Genomic DNA, 22,332 nt, shown 5'->3' with positions numbered 1-22,332 from the left:
ACCGTCTCCCACTGCATACACAATCACCAAATACTCAAATAGTTCTTTTCTCTCCTTGTAATATTTACTTTATTTAACCTCAAAACGTATGCAAATAAAGATTAATTGTGCCCAGACTACGTAGATCATTTTTTAATTAGCAGAGTTCATTATACTTAGAGAATATGGTGATTAAATAGGACAGCGAAATGGCTAATCCATCATAAAATTTGTAAGTTCCTCACCCCCCAAAATTTCAACTTAAGATGCTTTCATTCATCTGAACAGTTCAGCCCTGCAGTAAAGAAGGCAACTAATGTGAGCTAAAGCTCCGTATTTGCATTAGCATCGGTCAATAGAAGAAAACAACATAACCTATTTTTAATTACATTCAAGGTGTTTGTCCTATTAACCTGAAAATTAAACATGCAAAAATGAATTCCACTGGTGAAATATTACTTTCTAGCATGTTAGAAAAAGAAATAAAATCACTCTGGATATAAAGCAATGTGTGGCGAATCCTTCTTACAAACTCTCGCATGGTGGTTTCCCGGGAAACCAAAACTCTGCAGATGTACAAACTAAAATGCAGATGTGTGCATTTCAAAGAACTAAATCCAGTTTTTATTCCTGATGAAGCCAACTCATTTTCTGAGTTTACACAAAATGCTATGTCCCTCTAAATTGGAATAAAAATCTGGTCTCCTAAGCATGAACAATAATGTTGTTTGAAAATTAACATTTATTCAATCAAATTTGATTTTTAAACCCGTATAATATATGATCTCCATAGACTGGCAACTAGTAAACCACTAGGTAACCTTGTTCTTTGGTATCTCACCAGGGGCCCTGCTGAATCATTGCCTTACAGGTTGTGTGCCAACTATGGAACAAACACAAATGTATATTTCCTTTCCAAATGCCTCACTTCTGCCAGGAAACTAACAGATGCACCAACAAATGTTGCAAGTCTGCCTATTAAACGGGGAGCTCATTGAATTTCTATTGCATTTCTCCAGCACAAGTGCATTTGGGGTAAAGAAAGAAATTAAAATGAAGTCAGGTGTCATTCAAGAAAATTACAGTCCCACGGAGGATAGTTTTGAGTTGCAGCTTTGAGTTGCCATGCTGTGCCTTTCACAGCTGCCTACAGTTCTTGTCATTAATAATCAGTAAATAAGATCTGCAGGTGGGCCTGGAAGGCACCCCAAGCCAAGAAGACGGTAGTTAGGGCTTCTGTCTCTAAGATGGGTGGCCAGGCTCATTTGCACTACCCAGCTTATGTTTCCACACAAAAGTGCAACCCTACTTAGCATAGCTTCAGGGAAGCTGCCACAATATAGGGAATGCTAATTACTGTAACTAACTGGCAACGATGCATCCAAAATTAAATGGCCTGTGACTGAGCAGATGAACAATTTTTATGGCCCAAAGATCAGGGAACAGGGATAGTTTGTTAAATTAACTGACAGCCTCTTTGGTCTAAGTAGGTGAGTTGAAGTCATTTGAAAGCCGTGTTTGCATGCAGTTACACACCAGAGTCTCTCCTGTGTAAGTACAGTTCCCCCTGCAGTTTTATGTGGGAGTATGGCTACAGTTAGCACATAAAATTAAAAAAGTTCCCCAGTTCAGTTCATGAATGACCAGGAGATGCTATTCTGAATCCCTATGGGATTGATTTTTCTCACACACAAAGGTTTGATTAGCTTTAAATTCACCTGAAACGAATTCAAATAGTTGCATAGAGAGGATTTTTGTAAACCTGTAGAACCCTGCATGAACAAAAGCTTTTAACTTCTAATTTCCAACATTGATCACACTTAGAAACCAAGCCATTTCACTCGCATATCACAAGTTGCTGTTATTATAAGTTCATTCCCAACTGTTAATGCAAATCTAAAAGTCTTCCTGAAAAACAAATAATACAGAGATGAGAGCATACATAGCCTCCAAAATTTCCAAAGCATTCCTTTTAGTAAACACTTTTCATGTCACAATTTAGGCCATTATTTCTGCCTCTTCTGCTACAGGATTTCTCAGCTTCGTCACCACTGACATTTTGAACTGGATAATTATTTTTTCCTTGAGGTGGGAGAGTAGGGGGCAGAGGGAATGGTGCTAGAAAGACTGTCCTGTGCCTTGTAAGATGTTTATCAGCATCCCCAACTTCTACCCACTAGATAACAGTAGCAACACCTCCTCCCAAGTTGTGACAATCAAAAATACCTTCTGGCACTGCCAAATAAACTCTGGAGAATAAAATCCTCCCCCCAGTTGAAAATCACTGGCCAAGAGTTGAACAAATATTTATTGAATCATTATACCAGACTCTGTGCAAAGTAAGGGATGGGGTTAGGGTGAGGCTGAGAAATAACCTGTGTCAAATCATAACACAGTTGTGACCTGGAGGAGAGGGTAGTTCAACAAAAGAGACAGGCACATGAACAGAACGTTTCAACGATATATGATAAAGCATAACTTAGAGCGTGTACAGGGTGCTCTGGGAATACAGGAGAGGTGAATAACTCCTGAAGGTTCTGATGAGATTTACTGGAGGAGAGTCTGAGTTGGGGCTTGAAGAATGGGTTAAAGTTGGCCAAGTGAAGAAAGATGGAAAAAGCATACTTCAGAGGGCACTCCACGGACAAAGACACAGAGGTGTGAACCAGCAGGGTATGTGTGAAGCACTGTATCCATTTCTAAGCAGTTCTATCCATGGATACTACAGTTTTTAAAAGCACATTTTTTTTTAAAAAAAAAAAGGCAAGAACACTGAGAGGTAAGAGGGGAGTATGGCATTTTTTTTTTTTTAGAAGATGTTGGGGGTAGGAGTTTATTAATTAATTAATTTATTTTTGCTGTGTTGGGTCTTCATTTCTGTGCGAGGGCTTTCTCTAGTTGCGGTGAGCAGACTCTTCATGGCAGTGCGCGGGCCTCTCACTATCGCGATCTCTCTTGTTGCAGAGCACAGGCTCCAGACGCGCAGGCTCAGTAGTTGTGGCTCACAGGCCCAGTTGCTCCACGGCATGCGGGATCCTCCCAGACCAGGGCTTGAACCCGTGTCCCCTGCATTAGCAGGCAGATTCTTAACCACTGCACCACCAGGGAAGCCCTGGCATGATTTTTGATGTTACAAGGAAGTTCTTTCTAATCATTAATTCAATAAATATTCATTTACTATCAAAGATATATATGAGACTCCTTGCCATCTAGATGCTCACCATTTGGTGAGATATGAGAAGTACAGGTACGACTCAGATATGTTCTAAATTGCAGACTAAACTACAACTCTCTGTGTCACTCCAGCCTCTAGAATCTTCTCTTCATATATTGAATTTCACCAGGAAATATTAAAATTGCCAGATTTCTATGACAGTCTTATGGGAGAATGTGAAGAAGGTGAAGACATACAGCCTACAGGAAACTTACAATTTGGTTAAGACGATAAAACTCGTGAAAAGATAATGAATCACACAAATTATGAAAAATGCCAAAGAGGAGGTACAAACTCTTAGAGTAGCAGAAGAGGCAGGAAAATGGTAGCTCTCCATGGGCAGGCGAGAACTTGAGAAAGACATGGAATTTATTCTGATCTTAAAAAATGAGTAGTATTAAAATCATAGAAAGGGGAAAACATTTTAGACAAAGGGAAAAAATGGCAAGTACAGTGAAACAGATGTTGGTCCATGCCTAGCATTGTAATGATAGTGAGGAAACATACCTAGGTAGGCAAAGCAATGAGTTCCTACAGAAAGGAAGAATTAAAAGTAGACAGTAGCAAGATATGGAGAACCTTCAAGCTAAATAGTTGGGGTATGGGATAGGCATGAGGTTAGACAGTATTTATGCCTACCATTGAAAGATGGATAGAATGATGATGATACTTAGGGGGAAATACATAGACAGTGGCAAGGAGGTGGGAAAAAGTGTATATCCAATATGGCACAAAGTTCCATCGGCGGGACTTCCCTGGTGGCACAGTGGTTAAGAATCTGACTGCCAATACACGGGACACAGGTTTGAGCCCTGATCCGGGAAGATCCCACATGCTGCAGAGCAACTAAGCCTGTGTGCCACAACTACTGAGCTCAACTACTGAAGCCCAGATGCCTAGAACCCGTGCTCCACAACAAGAGAAGCCACCACAATGAGAAGCCCCGCACCGCAACGAAGAGTAGCTCACCGCAACTAGAGAAAGCCTGAGCGCAGCAACGAAGACCCAACGCAGCCAAAAGTAAATAAATTAAAATAAATAAATTTTTAAAATAAATTCTAAAGTTTAAAAAAAAGTTTCATTGGCTTTGGGTGGTCTCATGCGGTGGATGAAGGGATATATTGTCTGCCTGCAGTCTTTTTGTATTTCATGAACACCATTTCTGTTTTAGCATTGTGCTAACATAGTGATTCCCATAAACAATTACAAGAAAGTTTGTATTTTGTTAGGAAAATATTAAAAAGCCATGCTTTTTAATAGACGTCATACCTCTGCAACCAAATGCCAAACCTCTAGGAAATGACTTCTGCCATTCTTCTCCACTCCTTCTGACTTCAATAAAATGACATCCACTTTTCTCAGCCCCACAGAATAGGCAGCAAATAATGCCTCCTAACCACAGAAGCCTCTGCCCCACGCCCCTTAGGGACTCTGTTGCCTGCAGCCAATAGACTTAGGTGCATTCCTGCCTAGAGCAGGTAATAATCAGTTAGCATCCTGCAAGTTAACTCCTTCTCTCCCAGAGGCAGGTGTGGGGATCTCTTCCTGTTTTCCTTATACTTTCTTTGGAAGCACATAATTTCGATTGTAAAAGGCATGAGATTGGATATAAATTCTGCCTTCCTGTGACCCTTTTCCCCCAGCACAGAGACCAGTATTCATAGTCTATGACTGACCAAACATACAAGAAAAGACATTTCTGCCCACAGTTCTCAAATTTGGATGTAAATGAGAGAATCACATGGTGAACTGCAGCCTAGAAATTCTGATTCAGTAAGTGTGGGGTTGGAAACAAATAACTGCTCTTACTTAGCTGGTTCTGATTTTTAGAAAGTTTTTAGAGGAACATGAAATATGTTTTTTAAAGGGTATTACAGATATCTTTCTGGAAGTAAGGCCATTGTTCTTAGCCTTGACTTTCTATCGTCTTGAAGTAAATAAATAAGTAAACAAATAAATAAATAAGACAAAAAGCAAACTTGTTGCCTCTGAAGTGTTTGGGTATGACAAAAATGTAGCAGGGGTAGTCAATAGTTTAAAGTCACTCGAGGTGTCCTTGAAGGAAATCTATCAGCACAAGTCACAGGCTCAGAATCAAACCTTTCCCTCTCACATAAATCATACTTTTCAAGGGATGCAAGGGACTCTGAGAAGACACTTGTCAAGGAATCCGCTTTCACTGAAAAGAAGAGAAACTCCTTCAAAATCCTATCAGTGGATTGAATGCCAGTCGTGGTTGGACTTAAGATCTGTCGATAGTTCCCCAAAAACCCACACCTCACCTGATCCTTTATTCTCTCTCTCTATTCTTTGCCACAGCGACTATGCAATCACAATTAGATAGAAAGAGGAATGCCTGGACTAAAGTTGGGAACGATATTTGACACGGTCCTGCTCAAACAGCAGCCAAGGTGGGCCAGCAGAGTCTGCCCTTTCCCCTGGACTTGAAAGAATCAAAGAGATGGGGGAAAGAGAAAGAAAACCTTTATCAGAATTAAAAACTTTTGCTATTAAAAGATACTCTTAAGGAAATAAAAAGAGAAGCCCCAAACTGGGAAAAAATACTTGCAAAGCATGTATCTGACCACAGGTTTGTATCTAGAATATACAAAGAATTCTTACAACTAAGAACAAAGTCAAGCATACAGTTTCAAAAATGGGCCAAAGATTTGAGCAAAGAAGAAAAACGATGGCAAAAAAGCACATGAAAATATCCTTTAGGGAAATGTGAATTAATACCGTAAGAGACACCACTGCACACCTATTAGAATGACTAAACTTATAAAAGCCTAACCATACCAACGGTTGGAGAAGATGTGGAGCCACTGGGATTCCCATGCACTGCTGGGGGAAGTGTAAAATGATGAGCGACCCTGGACAACATTTTGCCAATTTCTGTAACACAAACACACAATCTAAAGTCTGACAATTGCAGGAGAGTTTCTATGTAGATCGCAATGGCGTATAAGACCTAAGAAACTCCAAATGGAGCCTCCTGATCTCCATTTGAAGCAAGGATAATCTGCCGGCATTTTTCCTCCCCGGGCAAGGGAAACACAGTAAGTCAACCAGCAGAAAAAGACCTGCCTTCGAATGTGTGTCTCAGGTCTGGCCTGTGAGTCCTACTGCCCCAGTGCTTAGCCTTGCATATTTCATGTCACTTCTGGTACTGAGCACACCTGTCGTAGCAGCAGCATGTCAGCGGGGGCTGTCAGTGGCAGCTGTTTCCCAGCTGTTTACAGCAGAGCTACATTGCTTCAGGCTGAGCTTCTGTGCTTTGTCCAGCCACCTGGTCTGATTTCTTCCACCTATCCTCTATAAATCTAATGATGATTGTTTAAGTTTTGATGCTATTGGGAATAACATAAAGGTTGATATTCTCTTTAAGAGTTGAACTACAGTTTTGTGACCCCAAAGTGGTACTAAACATTCCTCTTGGCCTAAACTTGTCATAAGATTAGGTCACGCAGCCCAGGAGGCATATCTGGCCCCTGACTCTGCATTTCTGGATTGATTTCAGAGCTTTCTGAACCCTTGGATTCACTCTGGGGGCACTCCTGTTTAGTATTCACTTTGCTGTTCAAAGAGCATATGGCTTTTTAGTCCTCAAAGAACAGCGAGTGCTCTGATGAGAGTGAATGCTATAATCTCACTCATTTTCATCCTCATCTACCAAGGCTTCCCTTAGCAAATTCGGCTATTCTTCTAAGTCCAGACCAAGTCATTCCTGCTCCGGGAACTCTTTCAATATTCTAGCCTATAGAGATTCATCTCTCTCATTCCTGGCTACATTCAGAACATATAATAGTCTGCCTTTTTATTCCACAATCCAATCCACTTTATACACTGTTGATAGGTTGGATTTTCTGAAGCATATCTCTGATCACACACTCCCTTGCTCAGAAATTTCCGTTGGCTCCCAAGAGCTTACAAAGCAAAGTCCAAAGTCCTGGGACCCTCGACCACTGGCCTCAACCCATCTGACTGGTCTCTCTATGGCTGCCCTTACCCAGTTTGTTTATGCTCCAGCTAAACTGAACTGTCGGCTGTTCCTTAATGCTTTTCTATTTCCATAACTTAGTTTATACTATCACTTCCACCTAGAACACCCTTTCCCCTACTCCATATGTCTATATATGACAAGCCCAAATGATGTTTTTCTAGGAAGTCTTCTTTTTAACCCACTTAAAATAATCTTTCCCACCACCCAATTCCTATTATTGCACAGTTGAATCTCTCTTAAGACTCTTTCCATTTTATTCCTTTTTAAGAGTTATTTGTGTATAAGTATTCTCCCCCCACTGAACTACAAGTGCTTTGAGAATATGCAGGGACCATATTCCATTTATCGTTGCTCATAGTGTCTTGAGTATAGTAAGAGGTTAATAAACAATTCTTTCCAAGACAAGCTCAGTCTTGTCCTCCAAAGACAGCTGGGCCAGATTTTGTGAGAAGAGAGGAATCTAAATGTTTGCCCCCATATTTGCTAGTTCTGTGTCCTAGGGTAAGCCACTTAGCCTCAGTTTCCACAAACATAAAAGTAAAGTGATGACATCTTTCCAATCTGCTCACTGGGCCATTATGATGAGCTAATCAGATGATGCATTTGAAAACCGCAAAATCCTGCACAAGGCTTACAGTCCCCAAAGTCAACATCTGGCATATGCTTTCGGAATGCATACATTTTTATACACTGCATCAAGAAGTTTTAGACACATAGAACCATTAAAAATTAGAGTAACTCAGTGACATCTCATCTAGTACCTGTAAGGCCCAAGAAGCTTGGGATTTTGTCCCTAAATAGTGTCAGAGACACAACTCTGAGTCCTGTGCTATTTCCATTAAGCCATGTATAGCAGGCACTCAGAAACATTTGCTGAACCAAATAGATTCTATGACGTTTTTATTTAAAGTTCAAAAGTCACCATAGATTGAGGTTCCCTGTGGAATGTACATGGCTGAGAAAACAATATTGAAGCAGTGGTTAAAGCTCACACGCTTCATCCCACCCCACAGTTACTCTCCTACTTTGAGCAAGGTCTCCAAACCTCTCTGAGCCTCTGCCAGAGGGTAATCTCTAAGAGGGTGGGGACTTTGTGTCTATTTTATTCATTGCTGTGGACCTAAACCTAGATGAGTGCCTGGCACATAGTATGAGTTCAATGTGCATTTGTTAAATGAATGAATGCACCTCAGTTTTCTCAAAAGTGAAATAGTAAGAATCTCATAGGGTTGTCCTGAGAATTAAATGAACGGAAGCACTTAAAGCTCTTGACGGTGACTGGAATCCAGTAAGTAGAATCCAGTAAACTGGCCATTATTACCATCCTGAAAACAAATCTCTCATCAGCCCTACCATTTGGGGCTGGGGTGAAGGGGAGGGCACCAAAAGAATGGGTGCTCTAACCTGAGCACCAAATCTCTGTTACCATGGATTGCAAATCTAAAACAAATTAGGAAGCACATTCTGGTAAATGTTGGTTGCCTAGAGATGCCTGTATCAAACCAAGCACTATCACTGAAGATCAGAAATTGGAACAACTACAGACAAAGAGAGCTAGAGAACAAAAACTTGAGAACTAAGCCCTAGACTAGAGAACAAAAAGGGTTTGCTGATGCCGAACGATAAAATTATGTGTCAACTTTTTCATAAAACAAAGAAACACCCTTTTCCAACCAAATGCCTCAAAAATTTAATGTAGAAGCAAGATAAGGCAGTAGTAGGGCATCTAGGTTATATTCTTCTTATATTAAAGGGATGTTTTATTAAATGCCACATTTGCAGCCCCTATTGAAGATTGGTTATGAAATTAAACTTGTTAACACCCTTTTTCACAAATACTCACACCTAAGCAAATTAAAGAGCAGTTAATTAGCTATTTAGGTCAAGTGAGAGCAACAATATATAACACAGAAGGATAACCAATATTTAAATAATGTAATAAAATATAATTAACAAGAATATTGACCTAGGCATAATTTAACATACCCTTGAGGATCCCAGAGGCATCTCAGTATTCTTCAGAGTCACAGAATCATCATTAAGAATTTCAATTATAACTGTGTAGTATTGATACTGATTACCTGAGCTTTCTGTTCATTTGAATTCAGTGTGGGAGTTGTTAGTTATATAGGTGTATGAAGGGAAGTGTGTATGGGGGTGGAGGTGTGTATATACATACAACATACACACAACGTTAATAGGGAATGTATATATTTCCTTCCTGCCTTGCTTTCCTCCATGTTCCCCTAAAAAGCACACAGTATTCTAATAAAACATTTTCACCAGTTTAAAAAAGGGCTTTAGTCAGTAATTTAAATTTTTTCCACTTAGCATGTGCTTTGACTCCTAAAGTCTTGTGCATTTGTACTTTTAAAAGTTTATTTTTAAAACAATGAGGTTTCATCCCTTGTGGATCTTCCAAATAATGGTTAAAATGCCAAAATAATGACAGATCCATTCAAACATCAATGAATTTAAAATTTATTTTTAACTGTATTCTGTTATCATTCAACTGATATCATTCAAGAGACTGACTCTTCCGGTGATTACCTGTCCACTATCCACTGACTACATTGGTCTCTCGTACCTATGTGAACATTCTAAAACAGACCTTTCCTAGTTCATTAATCTTTTACATACAAATTTTAAATCAAAAGGCGAGAGTCCTTCATGGAGAGGTTTGCATATTGAAGTGCTCCAAGGAATATTCTGTTCTTCCAAAATAAATTCGTGCAACAACAAATTTTTAAAAACCTGATTCTAATTACGTCATCTTTTCTTTCTAATTTCTTTCTGACAAATATAAACCTAAGAGTTTGGAAAGTGTTCTTTCTGCCAGGCAGAGAGTACCTATGCTAAGACCACAACGCTGAATCTTGAGCGAAATTAGAAAATTCAGTAGTTGCCCGTATTCCACTCCTTACCTTGTTGTCCAAGCTAGAAATCCTGGTATAACCCTCGCTATGGAAGACAAGTTTATGTGCCTGATGCACAGTGAGACCAAACAAACCGGAACGTTGGAGTTTGGAGCAGAGAAAGGTTTATCGCTGGACCATGCAAGGAGAATGAGAATGGGGGCTCATGCTCAGAAAACCCTGAAACTCCTCCAAGGGTTTCAGCAAAGCATCTTTATAGGTCAGGTGAGGGAAGGGCGTCGCAGGGTAAGTGATCAGGTGGCGCACAATTCTCTGATTGGTTGATGCTGAGGTAACAGGACGGTCAACATTATATCAATCTTTGGGTGCCAGAAGGTCAGGGGAGGGGCGGCTACGTGCTCATAATCCTCATGTACTTAACTTCTTCCATTTGGTGGTGGTTTTTAGCATCTGAAAAACTCAGGAGATATGCACGAGATACTATTATCTGGGTACTTCAGAAAGGAGATTAAAAAACAAAAAAAGAATCGTTATTAAAAAAAAAAAAGAGGAGCTACAGCAGAGGATATGGGGGCGGGGTCTGTCCCAAGAAGTCCCCTGAGGATCCTGCTCGGTTACATTCTGATGTCACTTTCCCCACCCAAGCTCTAGAGCGCAGGCTCAGAAGTTGTGGGTCGCGGGCTCTAGAGTGCAGGCTCAGTAGTTGTGGCGCACCGGCTTAGTTGCTCCGCGGCATGTGGGATCTTCCCGGACCAGGGCTCCAACCCGTGTCCGCTGCACTGGCAGGCGGATTTCTAACCACTGTGCCACCAGGGAAGTCTGATCAAGTCTTAAATGTATCTATAACCCCAGAGTGATTCAAGCGCCTTGAGAGCAGACACCATGTCTCACCCAATTTAATACCTTGCAGGTATAACACATATTTTCTGGAGCACAATGCATCCTTGACAAGTGATCGTTAAAAGAACAGCCACTGAAACACAAGACAGAAAATCTATTTACGGCATTTAGAAGCTATGTAGTTTTGCTACCTCTCTGAACCTCAATTTTCTAACTATAAAAAAGGAAGAAAGGTAGGCTGTCTATCAGGGTTGTTGTAAGGAACACATTGGACACATTCCAGAAATGTCTGCTGGGCTGAACCACTATTCTCATTGGCTTACCTTTTGCACCTCTGCCAGAGTTACGTGTCTGAGAAGGAAATTTTGGTGAAAGTCGGAACCTTTTCTTTTGCTACTCCTCAGTTTTTGCAAAGCTACAGCAATGTAATTGAAACGATTTCTTATTTATTTAGAGATTATTTCTTGAAAACATACAGTGTTTAATGATACTTTGGTGGAGGGGTAAGAAGAGGAGGGAATGGGAACAGGGAGGGAAAGTGTCCATCAAAGCCCCTTTGAGTCGCTAAACTACCTTCTTGCTTAGAGTGTGGCCGGGGGAGGATGAGAAGGTTCATTTATCAGATGACTCAAATTTTGAATTTTAACGTTATCTCAAAGAGAATCTAAAGACTTCATTGTAGACACACTGATGATATTAAAAGGAGGCATCCGTCATTCAGCCTATGCTTGTATATCACGATAATAGCTCTCAAAATTTTAGTACAAACCATAGTTAGAAATCTATTCTGTATCACAAGTCAGCACAGAGTAATACCACTATCACATACAAAGCGTTGTGTATTTGTGTTCTGTTCTCTTCTATTAAAAGTTTCTTAACGTGTTAGCTGCAACCAGGACAGATGGAGGTGAAGGTGATGGGATGGGAAAAGTGGAAAAAATCAGTATAAATTGCTGAGGGCTTGCAGTCTAGAAGTGGGGCAAACACAAATCCCAGGTAAAAATTTTCATCCAATTCATCCTGGTTTGGGGGGAGAGAGGGTGAAGGAGATTGTTGCACCTTGGTTTCCCTGCTTTTCACTCACTAAATGATTTCATGACCCACTAATGGGGATGTGACCCATGGATTGAAAACAAAGACAAACCAAACTTTTACAAGCTATAACACTGCCTTTAGTGCCAAGAATTAAATTTCTAGGATAAATCCTATTTTGGGCAATGTGAAAGTAATTATATTTCATAGTATTTCATCCTGAAGTATTTCGTGCTAAAGGAACTAATCTGTTAAATATCAATATTCAAAATATAACACATTATTTGTGATAACTATTTTGACACTTTTTCATTTTTTAATATACTGAGGAGTCTTAAAAATAAATAAAAGACAAAAAGTTAAGTGTCCCAGCCTCTTGACCTCCTAAAGGTATTTCTTATACTTGTAGGTGATAAAGTATTTCCCCCAATGCCTTTAAACAAAGAAAGTCACCCTCTGAAAGTTAAATGTGCACATCTGACGTATCTTTCAGTAGGTAGACAGCATCTGAGGCCCACAGGAGCAGAGGTGGGCTGCAGCTAATCAGTAGGAATGGCACATCAACAGAACAAGTAAGTCACCAAAGGAGGACAGTGGGGAGACACCGAGGCACAGAGACCCATTGGCAGTATCTATGTGTCCAATCCTCTCTAGTAAAGAGAGGCTCTGATTCCAAAGATCAGAGAGAAGTTTTCTGGGAGATTATCTCCCCAGGATTCCATAGGTGGGAACCATGTCCCTCCAGACTCTCCACGTTCCTTTGTTCTGAAGCAACGATCACTAAAGGAAAGATACAAGTCATCGGAAAGGGATTTGCCTCTTTGTAATTTCATGACTTTACATTCTTCTTTATGTATGTGTCCATGATTTTGATTAAGGTGAGTCTGATAAGTACTGACTGACCAGATATATCCTAGTTTCGGGACTTTTCAAGGCTGAGACTAGAACCCTGAGGCAAGTTGAGTTTAGCAAGGTCGGGCCGCCTGTAAAGCCTCGTGACAGACAGTTCACAGTGTTCCCCATCCAGTCCACAGATCTGTTGGGTGTCCTACTGGTCCCTTGGCATTCCTCAGCCATTTAAGTCCTCCCTAGAACCATATAGAGGAATTTTTATAATTGATAGTTATTTTTATGTTATAATTATGTTAAACAAGTAGATCCAGTATTTCAGACTTTTTTAAAGACTTGAAAGATTCTTCAGAGGTTATTTAGCCCAACTGTTTTCAGATGCAGATGAGAGAACCAAGGCCCACAGAGGTGTACGTATTCCACTGTGTCACACAGGCAGGTGAGGGCAGTGCCAGGGTTAGCACCCACCCCTTGATGTCAGGCATCTCTGAATCATCTTGAGGGCAGTTTTCTCTGAATTACTGTGAATTAAATGTGTAGGCAATAATCTTCTGATAAAATGTGTTTAGGTTAGTCCCAAGGCAGGGACAAGAAAGAGAATATATCAAGAGAGGAAGGATATTTCATTGAAAACAAGAAAAAACCCCACATCTAACACAAGCATATAGAACCTGGGACGGGGGAGAGGGATGAACTTCAGGTTGAAAAAAGCCCCTCAGTTCTCTCTTAATCTTCCCCTCCTCTTTCTTTCCCCTCCTCTCCCCTCCCCTTCCCTCCCTCCCTCCTTCCTTCCTATTGTTGTTACTTAAATCCAGTGGTTTCTTCATAGAATAATAGGAGTTTGTTCATGCAGCAAGGAATAGATACACAGATAAGTAAACAGATGTGTCCATGTATGCATACAAGCGTGCACGCACGCACACACACACACCTCTCTTATTTTCTTTAAAGATAGACATATTGTCACAGATTGGGTTTTCTGGGAAGAAGACACTAAGACAGAGTTGAATGTGCAGGAGTTTTGTCAGCAAGCACCCCTATGATCAACACCCACGGAAGCAGGAGAAGGAAATAGGATTGATTGGGCAAACGAAGAAATGAGGCTGGGATGCAGGTCAATGGATACCTCAGCAGGTTGTACAGGGAGCTCCAGAGCTCAACTGGTTTGAAATGGTCAGGCTTTTATACCCTTACCTCCATCAGTTACCAGATGTGGGTGAGCCTAGGAAGGATACGACCCAGCTGAGTCAAACCCCAAAGGGGCTGAGGGCCAAAGGATATCTGCTGACAATACTCCCAACAGCTGGGGCCCCCACCTCCCGGAATACGCATGTATTGCCAAGAAAGGGCCAGCCTGAGCTGTATGTACAGACACAGGCACCACATGGAGTCTCACACAGAGTGAGCACGTAGAGGGCAAGGCTGTTGTGTTAAGTGAGGATAGGCTAGGATCTGCAGCTACGAAAAAAAAACCAGTCCAAAGTCTCAGTGGCTTATAACCACGAAGACTCATTTCTAGCTCATGTTTCAAGTCTGTTGCATGTGGTCTGAGGCTGTGATCTACGTTGTCTTCACTGCAGTGCCCAGGCTGAGCGAGCAGCTACCACCTAAAGATTCCCAGTCCTCACGGCAGAGGAAACAGAGGCGTGAGGAAGCGAGCGTGAGCCCTTTCAGCTGCAGATTGCGAGGGACCTATGCTACTTCTGCTCATGGTTCATTGACCAACGAAAGCACCTGATCACACCCAACTTCAATGGGATTCTAAAATATAACACTCTTCCAGGAAGGGGAGGGCAAGCTGATGTTGGTGAATGGTAATACGACTTACCACAGTTACATTAATCTCAAGGAACACTCTAGCAAGACTAAGAACAATTCTACAAATCACCATTTAAGTTCAAGAGGTACAGAAATGGTGTGTGTGATCATTAAAAGTCTGTAACTGCAGAAAGAGAGGAAAGAGATTTGTGTGAGGCTCCTGAGGATGGCAGCCATGAGAGCTGGATCTGGACACAGTAGGCTTTCAGTATATTTCTATGAAATTGAATTGAATTTAGGGTTTCATGTGGGTTTCTTTTGAATTTAGTTCATCACCAAGATAACCTAGGTAGCACATCCAGTAAAATACAAGGCATAATGATGCACACTTTGAAGAATTTTTTTAATGTTAAAACTTTTGTGATTATAAAAGTAATATTTTTTACAATTAAAAAAAGCATAAATAAGAAAAAATCATAAATAAGAAAACAATCTAAATCAGTATAAGTAAGAAAAACATATAAATAAATACGAGTAAGAAAATAAATGTGTCTTAGTTAAGGTTGCCATAACAAAATATTATAGACAGGGTCGCTTAAACAACAGAAATTTATTTTCTCAGAGTTCTGAGACTGGAAGTCCCAGATCAGGGTGCCAACCCTAGTTGGGTTCTAGTGAGAGTTCTCTTCCTGGCTTGCAGACAGCCTCTGTTTTGCTGTGTCTCCACGTGGGGGCTGTGAGTGGTAAGAGAGAGTTGGTGGTGCAGGGTAGATCTTCCTATTCTTACAAGGCCACCGTCCTATTGGATTAGGGCCCTACCTTTATGACCTCATTTAACCTTAATTACTTCCGAAAGACCCCATCTCCAGGTACAGTCATATTAAGGGTTAGGGTTATAATATATGCATTTTGGGGAGATACAATTCAGTCCAGAAAAAAAAATTATAAATAAAAATAATCTCCCAAGGTTATTATATCAGGAGAGACTAGGTTATGCTCTGGTAGCACATCTTAGAGTCACTTATGATAATAAAGGTTCTCTTTCGGGCTATTTGCCTGAAATCTGACTCTATCAAGTGTCAGCCAGGGACTATTTTCTTTGCTTCACTCTGGAATTGAAACTAACGGAGCAGAAACCATTTTAAATGTTCCTGGTTACCGTGGTAGAAAGAGAGCTCTCAACAACCTCAAACAGGCAATGAAAGGCTCCAGTCAAGAAGTAACCATAGGGGCTTCCCTGGTGGCGCAGTGGTTGAGAGTCCGCCTGCCGACGCAGGGGACACGGGTTCGTGCCCCGGTCCGGGAAGATCCCACATGCCGCGGAGCGGCTGGGCGCGTGAGCCATGGCCGCTGAGCCTGAGCGTCCGGAGCCTGTGCTCCGCAACGGGAGAGGCCACAACAGTGAGAGGCCCGCGTACCGCAAAAAAAAAAAAAAAAAAAAGTAACCACACTAACTGTACTTGCATCCTACTCCCAAAACTGGACCAAGGGCTTCACCACAGACAGGAGGGCCAGGCAGGGCAGAGCAACCACACCCTCAGGAGGCAGGGAATTGGACATCACTGTAAACAGTATTCATGGCTACTGTTATGGGTTGAATTGTGTCCCCTCAAAATTCATATGCTGAAGTCCCAACCCTATTACTTCAGAGTGTGACCTTCTTCAAAGACAAGGTCATCACAGGTATAATTGTTTTTTCGGATTATCTTTATTTGATATTGATTATATCTCTGGACTCCTGCTTTTCCCATTTAATCTGTGTGTTTACTACTTTTCACCTCATGGAATCCTGAGATTTTAGTTGATTTACTTTTTTTTTGTGACATCTTTATTGGAGTATAATTGCTTTACAATGGTGTGTTAGTTTCTGCTTTATAACAAAGTGAATCAGCTATATATATACATATATCCCCATATCTCCTCCCTCTTGCATCTCTCTCCCACCCTCCCTATCCCACCCCTCTAGGTGGTCACAAAGCACCAAGCTGATCTCCCTGTGCTATGCGGCTGCTTCCCACTAGCTATCTATTTTACATCTGGTAGTGTATATATGTCCATGCCACTCTCTCACTTCATCCCAGCTTACCCTTCCCCCTATCTGTGTCCTCAAGTCCATTCTCTACGTCTGTATCTTTATTCCTGTCCTGCCCCTAGGTTCTTCAGAACCATTTTTCTTTTAGATTCCATATATATGTGTGAGCATATGGTATTTGTTTTTCTCTTTCTGACTTACTTCACTCTGTATGACAGTCTCTAGGTCCATCCACCTCACTACAAAAAACTCAATTTCGTTTCTTTTTATGGCTGAGTAATATTCCATTGTATATATGTGCCACATCTTCTTTATCCATTCATCTGTCGATGGACACTTAGGTTGCTTCCACATCCATCACAGGTATAATTCATTAAAGTTAAGACGAGGTCATACTGAAATAAGAAGTCCCCATTCCAATATGACTGTTGCCCTTATGGGGGAACTTGGACAGACATGAGCTCAGGAAGAAAGACATGGGAAAATGAAGGCAGACATCATAGGGGTGTTTTTGCAAGCCAAGGACCAGCACAGATTGCCAGAAAACCACCAGAAGAAAGGGCAGAGCATGGAACAGATTCCTCCTCACAACCCTCAGAAAAAAACAACCCTGCCAACACCTTGGTCTCCGACTTCTGGCCTCAAACTGTGAGACAATACATCTGTATTGTTAAGCTGCCTGTTTGTGGTACTTTGTTATAGCAGCCTTTGCAAACAAAGACAGCTATCATAGTAACTCTTGTTTACGCCCCCCCCAAAAAATCCAGTTACATCGTTAATTTATGGTGAATTAGAGTGCCTATTTGCTCATATCCTTGTCCCCACTGGAGATTCTCTTCTTTGGTCACAGAAGCTAAATTCTAATCAAACAGCCATGCCTTCATTATTAAGCCATGCTGAGGACTGTGGATAAGAGATCACAGAGAACTGTGATTTAATCATTAAATTACAATAACTTCAAAACTGTTTTGTGACCGTTCTAAAGGGATCATATAATTTCATGCCTCCTTTGAATGGCAATCAAACTTAGCTACTTGGAAGGAGTCCACTGTCCTTGTGGAGGCCACTTCAAGCTTCTGGAAATAGGACAGCACTTTCTAAGGGAGGGTAATGAAGACAGCAGAAGCAGCTGGTGGGGTAAGAGTGAAAAAAAAAGGCGCTTTCATGCTATGATCCCCCAGCTGTTTCTGAGAAAATAGCATCCGTGACCTATTCTGTGATGTGGCTGCACCTTTTCCTCTAAGTTGAATTTACATGCTGTGTAGCAGAAGAGGCTGTTCCCCTAGCTTACCACGCAGGGATCCTGCCCTTGGACTTGCTCTTCTGGACAGATCCTACTATTTAATTTGTATGATAGGGACTTCCCTGGCGGCACAGTGGTTAAGAATCCGCCTGCCAATTCAGGGGACACGGGTTCGAGCCCTGGTCCAGGAAGATACCACAGAGCAACTAAGCCCGTGCACCACAACTACTGAGTCCATGCTCTAGAGCCCTCGAGCCACAACTACTGAGCCCGTGTGCCACAACTACTGAATCTCAGGCGCCTAGAGCCCGTGCTCCACAACAAGAGAAGCCACCACAATGAGAAGCCCGTGCACCGCAATGAAGAGTAGCCCCCGCTCACCACAACTAGAGAAAGCCCGTGCACAACGATGAAAACCCAACGCAGCCAAAAATAAATAAATAAACAATAATAATTTGTATGATGGTTTGAAAACATCATTCTTGGGTAAAAATACACACACACACACACACACACACACACACTTGTTCTTTCTAAACCTGAGAACAACAGCTCGAATAAATTAATATACATTTTTAAATGGTGATATGCAAGTAAAGATAGAGAGACATAGAGCTAAAACTGGGATAGACCGCCAATCTGTAAGCCATTATTTGCTGAGACCCACTGTATTTTGTGCCACACATGGATAAAATAGGATTCCTCATGATCAGGGACCTCCAGTTTAGTTAGGGAGAGATTTTTCCAAAAATGTAGAGCCCAACAGAGGCGTATATGCCACTGCACATGGTTCAGCTGGGTGCTCTCCCTCTCAACGTCTGCAGGAATTAACTCATTGTATAATTGATGGCTTATTAATATGTTTGCCTTCCTGCATTTAGAATGTAACTTTCACCAGGACAGGGCTGGTCTTGTCTTTCAACATTTTAACTTTAGCATTTGTCGTGGTGCTTGATCCACTGTGGATGTGAAATAAGAGCTCGGAGAATAAATGCATGAGGTACAAAAACTGGTGGATGTAGATCATAAGTGATCAAGAATTTGAAAGGCAAGGGGATTATGAGCAGGCTGGAGTAGACAGGAGAAGCATCACGAAAGAGATGAAACTTGAGACTTGGTCATAGTGAATGGAGTGAAGAAAAGAAAGAAAAGTCATAGATCAAAGAGTTGAGGATGGTGAAACGATGGGGAAAGGAAGCCTTATTTTAAATAACACTTGTAATAAATGATCCAACTTCTGAAACAATGACTGGGAGTGTTGAGTGTGTAAAGGAGTGTTGATGCTTTTTACCTAAAAGAGGTAAAGCCACTTGGCAAGACTCCAGCCAGCTGCCGAGGACTCCACGGCCAAGTGCAGGATGTCTTTGTGAGAGAGGTACACAGAGGTGGAATGCAATTAATTATAGGGCTTCAGTAAATAGGATGAACAGAGGCCTGGTTTTGAGTTCCCATGGAAGGGTCCCACCTTGGAAGGGCTGCTCACACCTAAACTAAGGGCAAGAAGAAAAGGACTGTGCTTTGTTGGGCATTTTTTTTTTTTAACAGGCTTTTTTTTTTAAAAAATATTTTTAAAAGTTTTTTTAAACTATTTATTAATTTATTTTTCGGCCACACCACTTGGCATGTGGATCTTAGTTCCCCGACCAGGGACCAGGGATCAAACCAGTGAAGTCCCTGTCGGGCATATTAAAGACAAAGCAGTCAGGATCTCAGAGCTGGGGTTCCTATTTTGCTGCTCTGGCAAATCCTAGAACCTCTCTGTCTTTGTGATTCCTGTTACGATATTCCTGGACGTATTATTTCCTACATTCATTCTCTAGCATTCAACAAACATTTGTGAAGTACCTCTTAGCTTTAGGTGGAACTAAAATATTCTTTAAAAAGTTACCTAGTTTAAAACAATCACCCAATTTGCAACATTTTAAAATATTAAACATTATAACTTGCTGTCATAATGCCAGGGGCTAACCAATAGTGAGAACATCCATCCGGAAGAGAAATCACTGTCAAAATAGACATTTTATGGTGGAATAGAAGACTTGGGCTCAGTACTTCCATTTATAAAATGACTCATAATCAGCACAGGGGCTGGCATATCACTGATAATCAATAAAATATTTGTTGAATGAATAAATGCAGGCGGGGACATTATCTGATTTACAGCTGTCTACCCAGCTCTTAGACCACTGCCTGCCACATAAAAAAATTTAAAGATTGGTGGAATAATAAATAACTAATTACATTTATTTATTTATTCTGCAATCACTTATATTGTTATTACATAAAAATTTGATGTGTAGATTCAGTATTAAAACCTCAACTGCTACTCAAGAGGCCAGGATTTCATTCCAAACCAATAAAGCGTAAGTGTAACTTTTCTACTAGAATGTAAGCTCCATGAAATGAACTGTCTGAGTTAGTTTTCCTTAATATTTTTAATAAAAATACATTAAATGAATAAACGCTAACTTCCAACAGTCTATTCTAGAAAGAAAAACAACAAAAAGATAACAACAAAAAACCACTGTGCAAGAAAAACCCAAGTTCTTCCTTCTGCTGTAGTAAGAAGCATCTTTCATGATGACATCTTGAGACATTTTAGCTCAAAATTCTCAGCCTGTGAGAAGATGGTACCATCCATACAACTGGTCCAGCACCTCTGATTAATTGTTAATCCAACTTTTATGAGTTTTCTCAGTGTTAACCGCAATCCAATTGGGGGTGTATAAATTTAAAACCAAAAAAAAAAAAAAGAAAAAAGACTGTCTCAGGAATGAAAAATAAATGTAATCTGAAATCAATATTTATGAAGTTGTGATTAATTGACTGATGACCAAATGATTACAAAACGTCTACCTGAAACATCTACTCAAATTTATTAGCTTTGACCAAAAAAATTAAAAAACAATCTGAACTGGGTCAATGAAAGAATAATGCATTCCTAATCAATTTTTAATAGCACTTAAGATTTTATATTTTTTTAAACTTGCTTTTAAATAATTTATCATAAAAATGAATCCGATTTAAACAAGGAGTAAAAGGTGTTCCACGGCTATTTGATGGTTTTCTTAGCAAAGAAATTCAATTGTAACTGACTTTTTATTACTGAACTACTTTATTAATAATAATACATCTTGCACTTACATGAAGGCATTTAGCCAACAATCTCAAAGAGTCTAAGTGAGATCTAGGATTTAGCTCCCATTCTACCATTATCTGGTGGTTTACCTTATCTAGGCCTCAATATCCTCATTTGTGAAAGGAAAGGCCTGCATAAAACCCCCTAAGATCCTTCCTACTTCTAAAAGTTTATAATTCTAAGGATTTAGGAGGCTTTAGCCTATCCCAGGTGCTGTATGTATCTGATCAAACTCCTCAGGTCACAGGACTCCTCATGGGGCTACGAAGAAGCTGAGAAAGAAATTAAGCAGAAAGTCAACAAGCCATGTAGTCTTTGTTTTCCTATTAAAGTAATGGCAGCATTATTTAATGATTTGGGCCAAATAATGTCTGTTTAGAATATGATTTGTCAAGATGCCATATCTTATTAAAATTAAAGCAAATGTGAATTAAAGCATTGCTTTGGTTTTCTATTGCTGTGGGACAAGTCACCCCAAAGCTTAGTGACTCAAAACAACAATAAATATTAATGATCTCTGATAGTTTTTGTAGGTAGGAATTCAGAAGTGACTAAGCTGGGAAATTGTAGCTTGGGTTCTTTCAGAAGGTTGCAGTCAAGATGTTCACTGGGGCTGTAGTCATCTGAAGGCGTGAATGGGGCCAGAAGATCCATTTCCAAGATGGCTTAGTCACATGACTGGCAAGTTTGTGTTGGCTGTTGGCAAAAGGCTTCAGATCCTCCCCAAGTAGGCGTATCCACAATGCTGTCTGAGTGTTATTTGAGGCACTTCCACAGGGCAAGCAATCCAAGAGAGCAAGGCAGAAGCTACAGTGACTTTTATGACCTAGCCTTGGCAGTCGTACATGTCACTTCTACCATACTCTATTGGTCATACAGGGACAGCTTCACGGGCATGAAGCTGTGTAGTCACACAAGGCCCTACATTCAGAAGAGTCCTGCACTTGGTTTAAAGCTTTGATGTTGCCATGTTGATATTCTTAATCATTTTATCTTTGGACTTTCGAAAGTGAAGTCAATAGGAACCATGGAGTACACAGGTGAGCAGAGAAGGTACTTGCAGTATGTGTATTCACTGCTATTCCTTGCCACCCCTTTGCATATGGTGTTAGCAATGCACAGAATTCTGGTGGGAATTCAGTGAAACTCAAAGCAAGGACAACGTCAGCGTATTTTGGAAGCCTCCAGCTTCCAGAGTGTTGGGAGAATGTGCATGTATTAAGAAGTGAAATAAAGAGTTAATTTTGTGCATCACCAAAAAAGAGAAATGCCCTTCATAGGGCAGAGGGAAGAGAGAGTTCCTGGCCTTAAAGCATTTGAATTATTTAAAGCAAAGCCTGGGAATTGGCCTGGAATCAATCTGGACC

The sequence above is a fragment of the Lagenorhynchus albirostris genome, chromosome 18 (genome assembly GCF_949774975.1).
Source record: "Lagenorhynchus albirostris chromosome 18, mLagAlb1.1, whole genome shotgun sequence".
Taxonomy (NCBI): domain Eukaryota; kingdom Metazoa; phylum Chordata; class Mammalia; order Artiodactyla; family Delphinidae; genus Lagenorhynchus; species Lagenorhynchus albirostris.
The sequence above is the reverse complement of the archived record's forward strand: the minus strand, read 5'-3'. Positions refer to the sequence as shown.